The sequence below is a fragment of the Arvicanthis niloticus genome, chromosome 10, assembly GCF_011762505.2.
Source record: "Arvicanthis niloticus isolate mArvNil1 chromosome 10, mArvNil1.pat.X, whole genome shotgun sequence".
NCBI classification, from domain to species: domain Eukaryota; kingdom Metazoa; phylum Chordata; class Mammalia; order Rodentia; family Muridae; genus Arvicanthis; species Arvicanthis niloticus.
The window spans coordinates 21943074-21949454 of NC_047667.1; the positions used below are offsets into that span (position 1 = coordinate 21943074).

Sequence of the window (6381 nt, forward strand, 5' to 3'; positions counted from 1 at the left end):
TCCCAAGATCTCATGTTCTATGGGCCAGGGTCTAATGATCCTAGGGGCTCTGGTTAGTACACAGTCTCCTGGTCATAGCTGGCTCCAGGAAACCCTGGTCTACAGTGCCTTCTCATGCTATTCCTTGGCTCTCCCCTCGCAGAGAGGCCCCATGTCTGTGAACTAATGCAGGAGCCAGGGCACAATGCTGTCCAGTGTCACTGCTTCTCTGGCTGGTGGCTAAGCCCCCTGTGGGGCAGGCCCAAATCCTGGGCTGCTATTCCACATGTGAACTCTTGAGATTTGGCTCTGGCTTGCCTAAAACCCTACTCCCAGCATCTCCCACCAAATGCAGTCACCAGTGGGACTCCAGATGCTGGGGTCCCATGGTGGGAGGCAGTTCTATAGATAGCCCAGACCAGGTCTTACTATTTCGTTTACCCAACCACTGGGAAGCTCATCACAGGCCACATGCTGGAAGAGTGGCTGCTTTATGCTCTACACTCAACACACACCCTGTTTCTGTCTCACGTCTTAGACCAGATCGATGTCTGATGCTCCACATTAGAAATTGGGTTATGGTTTTAAACTAAATTTGTACCATGACAAACTGTAGGGCTGTGTGATTGGTTTTGGCTGTCTCAGACATTCAGCCAGGACATAAAGTTGCAACCTTCTCTGCTTCTGTTGTTCTCATGACTTCTTGGGAGGGCCCTTCTCTCTCCCAAGAGTGGGGACAGAGGAAAAATCCCTCATCCTTATTGTATGCACACCACCACCTGGAGCGCACCCATCCCTCTCAGGCATCCATCTACAGTACTGGGGCAGCTGGGATGCTGTTAGGTTTCCCTCAGTATGTTCTTCATGAGATGGTCTGACTCCAGAGCGAATGGTACTGACATCTATTCTAAGCTTTGATGTCTAACCATGATACCAGGATGACAGAAAGTGACCCTCCTGGCACCAGGAGGAATACAAGCTTCAGACTCCTTACAAAGTAAATAGATAGGACTTATAGAAATCCATTTCTCCCTCTCAAATTCTAGTCATCCCTTCCCTGTGTCCCAGAGACTGGCTTCTCAGCTCTGTTCAGTCAGAATCCAGGTGGAGTTCATGTCTCAGTCAAAAAGAACCAGGAGCACAGAGGGTGACTGGGTAAGACTGGGACATCCAGTGTAGAACCCCCAGCATGTCCCTCCCATGTCTTCAAACTCAAGCACCCCTGTAATCTGTTCTCCACATGCTCTACCTTAATGCACGCCCGTGTGAATGTCCCAGGTTTCTGGTGACCACCTTTATCCACAACACAATGTTTCTGGTGTATGTGTGTGTTTCTCCGCCAGTTTAGCTCTGTAATTCACCTCTCTTACACCTCTCTGCCTGTGGGATTTGCCTTTAGTCCTTTGTTTCAGCCTAGAGATAAAGAAGGGCACTGATTCCTCCTCGGCACGGTAGCTGCCTAGAATTTCCAAGCAAGATAGGATCAGCGCCTTCAGAGATGAGCTGCCGTGTCCTGCAAGAATGGTTCTGTGGAAGTGAGTTCAATGCCCAGCTCTTCTCAGACAGCTTTATTCTATCAGGACCCACCTATTCCTAACTAACACTCAGTGTTCTATATTAAAAAATTGAAAGAATCTATGTATTTTAACTAAATTTGTGCTGCAACCATCTTAAGATCAGACTGTGTTTGCAGTTTGGGCAGGCTAAGATAGCCACTGGGAACCAGAAAGTCTTCATGCCTTTGTCCCCATAGCTTGAACTGAAATCCACGAATTTGAGTTCCACACTCTCCTTAGGTTTCCTGGCAAAAGCAACCTGCTGGCTCTGGTTCTGGAGCGCCTCTTCAGAATCGCTCTACTGACGGTAAGTTCATCTGCAGGTTTGCCCAGCAAGTAGATAATGAACCATTGAGAATGAGATAGGAAAGGGAAACCAGCCAACATGGTGGACTCACTCCCATTGGTGCAGAGGGATAAGTCACCCCAAAAGGAAAGGATGGGGAACATCTAGCCCCTAGCTTCAATTCCCCTCAAGAATGGTAACTTCTTCACTTGAGGAGGCTGGCTGTTGTCCCTGACTTTGGGTAAAGCCTCAAGACAAGGAAGCAGAGACCTTGGTACAAACTTGGACACGTCAATCCACAGCTGCACTGAAACCTAGAGGGCTCAGGGGTTGTGGTCCAGGGGGCTGAGCATGAGCCAAAGCCCCTTGGCTTTGCCTGCCGTGGTCTTCAGTAATGTTCACCAGTGCAAACTGTTTTCTCCTTCACCCACAGACAGCTAGAAGGTGAATTTGCACTGCCTTCATCTCTAGCCAGGCAGATGACAGGCCCCATCACCAGCTCCTGTCTCTAAGGGTATATTTTCTGCCACCACCCAAGACATCAATTTCTATATCTGTTCTCATCCAGTAATGCAAACGTCAGGACTCCCTTAGACTGATGCACTCTGGAAAGGGAAGGTATGGGGGGGAAAGGGGCCAGCTCATAAAACAGCTGAGAAGACAAGAACTCATGTAAAAGGCTGAGAAAGGGCTGGCAGCCCCAGGCAGGCAGGGACTATGCAGGATTCACTAAACCTCTCCAGGACCTGGACAGAGCATGTGCTGCTGAGAGCTTGTGTGAGCACAACCAGGAAGCCATGGTAGCTATATCCCTGTACAAGAGAGCAGAGCCTAGTGGTCTGTAGACCTCAGGGAAGGGGCGGGTGTCATCTGGACAAGGGGGCCAAAGCAGGCTAAGAGCTTTCAGGGATACCCACATCCACACATCTGGCCATTTGCACTGCAACGAAACAAGCCTCTCCTCTCTCCTTTTTTTTTTCTTTTCTTTTCTTTTCTTTTCTTTTCTTTCTTTCTCCCTTCCTTTCCAAAAAAAAAATAGATTTACTCATTTTATTTTATGTATGAGTACTTTTCTGCATTATGTTTGCCGTACTCATGGTCATTCTTAGAAGTCAGCCCCCAGAACTGGAGTTATGGATGGTTGTGACCCATTAGGTGGGTACTGGGAATTGAACTCAGATCCTCTGCAAGAGCAACATGTGATTTTTTTTTAACTTTCTATTGGTTCTTTGTGAATTTCACATCATGCAATCCAACCCATCTCCCTCTCCCCTCACTCCTGCCCTCCATCCTTGCAGCTATCCCTCAACACAGAGGGAAACAAATCTCACTGTGGAAGCCTTAGTGTGTCACAGGATTCCCTTCTGTCTACACTTCTTTGCTTGCAAATATTTATTGCAATGACGTCTTGGTCTGGTATGGGGCCTCTGGCTTCTGCTATTCTATCAGTACTGGGACCTCACCGGGACTCCTCTCAGACATCCTGTTGCTGCCCTGTGTCATGGAGATCCTGGAGTTTTGGATCTTCAAGACTGGCCCCTTTGGTACTCCAGCAGTTCGTCAATGATGTGGCATTGGGGTGGGTCAATCCAAAGCCCTGAATCTGGCCCTGAGAGGTATCTGAAATGGTCAGTCTGTCAGCTTTCCTGCTTTCCCACCCTCAGGGCTGGCTCACTGACAGTCAGAGCCAGCTTAACCACGCTGCCCAGGCAAAGTGCAGGGCCTGCTCTCCCGAGCATTGCAGCCAATGAGGAACATGGCCAGTTCTCCCATTCTCATGACCCTGCAGCCAGCTCTCCCAGCTGCCACAGGTGGTAAAGGATAGGGAGAAGAGGAGGGTGTCTCTCTCTCATCTGGGTCACCACACAGCAGATGAGAGGCAGGGCTGGCTCTCCTGTGCTCATGCCCTCAGGGCCAGCTCTACTATGCTGCCCAGGTCAGGTGCCAGGTACCTGCTCTCCCAAGTGCTACAGTAGGTGAGTGACAGAGACAACTCTCCTGCTCTAATGACCTCGGGGCCAGGTCTCCTACTTGCCATAGGTGGCAAGAGGTGGGGTGGGGGCATCTCTCCCTTGCCCATGTCACTGCATAGCAGACAAATGACAAGGCCAGCTCTCCCATGCTCACACCCTCAGACCAGCTTGCTTGCCTGTGCCCACTGCCAGGGTCAGCTCTGCTGTGTCCCCTAGGTGAGGTGCAGAGCCTGCTCTCCTGAGTGCTGCAGCTGATGAGGGACAGGGACAGCTCCCCTGTTCTCATAACCCCTGGGCTAGGTCTCCCACCTGCTGCAGGTGGTGGGGGGTGAGGGGGAAGTGGTTACCTCTCCCTCAGCCATGCCACTATTTGGGAGAAGAGTGGTAGGGCCAGCTTTCCCACAGATATATTCCCGGTGCCAGCTTACCCACAACTCCTGCAATGTACGGGCCTGCTCTCCCCAGGGCCAGCTCTACCATGATGCCCAGGTGAGGGGTGAGACCAGTTCTGCACAGCCCTCAGACATCAACATGTCCCTGGGTGGGCAGCAGCCCAGATCAGGGAGTCTACTTGACCTTAAGTGATAACAAATCTCTGATGCTGCAGGGGCACAAACCCAGACATGGCCCCAGGTGACAGCACAAGCCAGGACCCCACCACGGACCCGGGTGGCATCATTGACTACTCACACCAGGCTGTTCCTCACTACCCTCGAGTTTGCAGTTCTGCCTCTCCTCATTGTGCCCACATCCTTCTGTTTCTCTTTCTCTACCACTTACTTACTCCTCTTTGTGCTGCCCAGGGTCTCTGAGTGTCTGGGGTCATCTCAGGAGTGCTCTCAGAAGTGCTATGCCCTGCCCATCCACTGTGGCACCAGGAAAGGGTCATCTGGGGTTATAAATGATTCAGACGTTCATAGGTCAGAAGACTGAGCTCAGACACAGCCTCTCTCCTCTCTGCCTCCTACCGCTGCACATGTGACACAGCAGCCACACCTGCAAGGCCTCTAGGGACAGGGCAGCACACGCTCTTAAAGGCTGATCCATCCCTCCAGACCCTTCCTTTCTTCTTAAACCTTGGGTCATAGCTCTTTTCAGTCTTTCATAGACTTGCATTCTAAAGACAATTATTAGAATTAATAAGCTTAGCCACCCAGACTATAAATCTACATTGCTACCAGGAAAGAACAGCTTTGAAATGTGTATACATTGAATCCTGTGGATTTATGGGTACAGCCTGATCATCAGTTTGGCTGAAAGTCTGGTTTCCGAGTTGACCTGTGCTAACACCTTGCTCTCTGTACGTTCACCCTGGCCCTCAGTCACAGCCCCACCAACCTTAGGAGTTCGGATCCCACAGCTCCACTCTGATCACGTGAGTTAGTTTGAGAGCTGTGTTTCTAGGGAGTTCTGGAGCACCTAGGTTCTCACCCCTTCCCTGGCGGGGGAAGTCAACTGCAAAAAGCCAATCCCTTCAAAGCTAGAGTCCAAAGGCACTCCCAGTCACCCTCCAAAGAGTCTTAATTTTGTCATTCGTTTTAGAACTCTTGCCCAGAGAGAGGCTGTTTCCTTTCAGGCCGTCATCTGCCATCCGGCTGGATCTGATCTTCTACAACGCCCACCATGCCCTCTTAGGGCAGTCGCTCTTCCTACAGTCCCGGGATCCTCTCTCTTTCCCTCTGATGGGCTTGCCTGGGACTGCCGCCTACACCATCACTGTGTCCCAGATGCACACCTTTGGGGCACACTGCCTAGAGGTTCCCTTTGCCTGCAGCAGGCTCCTGCCCCGCTGGGAGCTCTTTTTGCCCACTCACTGCCCATCCCCTGCTTACTAAACTCCATATCACTATTTCTAACACAGTTCGTTTCCTTCCTTGAGCCTGTTGTATAATCCTTGCCAACCTTGAGTAATGCCTCTTTTGTGCTGGTCCGCAGGAATGAACATCCATTGATTTTAAGTAAAAGCTGCTCTCTCTACAAGACAATGGCTTCGATTGGATTGTTTATTCGTATGAGAAAACAGTCTCTCTTACTGTATCCTATTACATGGTTGTTCATCCACTTAATCCATTTTTATTGAGCAGCTACTATATATAATCCAGGCACTACGTTAAGTGCTAAGAATGGAAAGGTGATTAGGGCACGGTTCTTACCCAGAGACTTTGCAGTCTAATCAGAAACACTTCCTCAAAGGCAGCACAAAACATTGTGCAAGCACTGCTGAATTGGAAGCATGAACAGAATATGACTTCTCTGTAGATTTGTTTTTGTTATTAAAAGGACTCTTTGACCATAGTCATGTACCCTGAAAGGATTAGAACCAGGGATGCTGTATGTAGGTCTTAACCATGGCATCCAAGAGGGCGGAGATGGAGGGCAAGCATGGCAGCAAAGAGAATGAGAAGCTTCAGAAGTGGGTGGAAATAACAACATGCGTGCAGATGTCCACAGTCAGTGGTCAGTTAACAAACTCTCTAACAGAGACTCTATGACTAAGAAATGCATCTTCTATTAACAGAAACTGGACGCTAGGAGGGAGTCCAGAGGCTGAGGGGGAAATGGTCAGTTATTCCCCCAGTGTTTTTAA

The 6381-nt window shown here is 49.9% G+C and overlaps 1 non-coding gene across 1 annotated transcript; it reads right to left on the reverse strand.

The window, feature by feature from the left end:
• Positions 1–4680: 4680 nt before the first annotated feature.
• On the reverse strand, positions 4681–4812 carry LOC117716651 (small nucleolar RNA SNORA17). Its single transcript, XR_004607767.1, has one exon. It is a non-coding gene; the product is annotated as a small nucleolar RNA SNORA17 (small nucleolar RNA).
• Positions 4813–6381: the final 1569 nt, after the last annotated feature.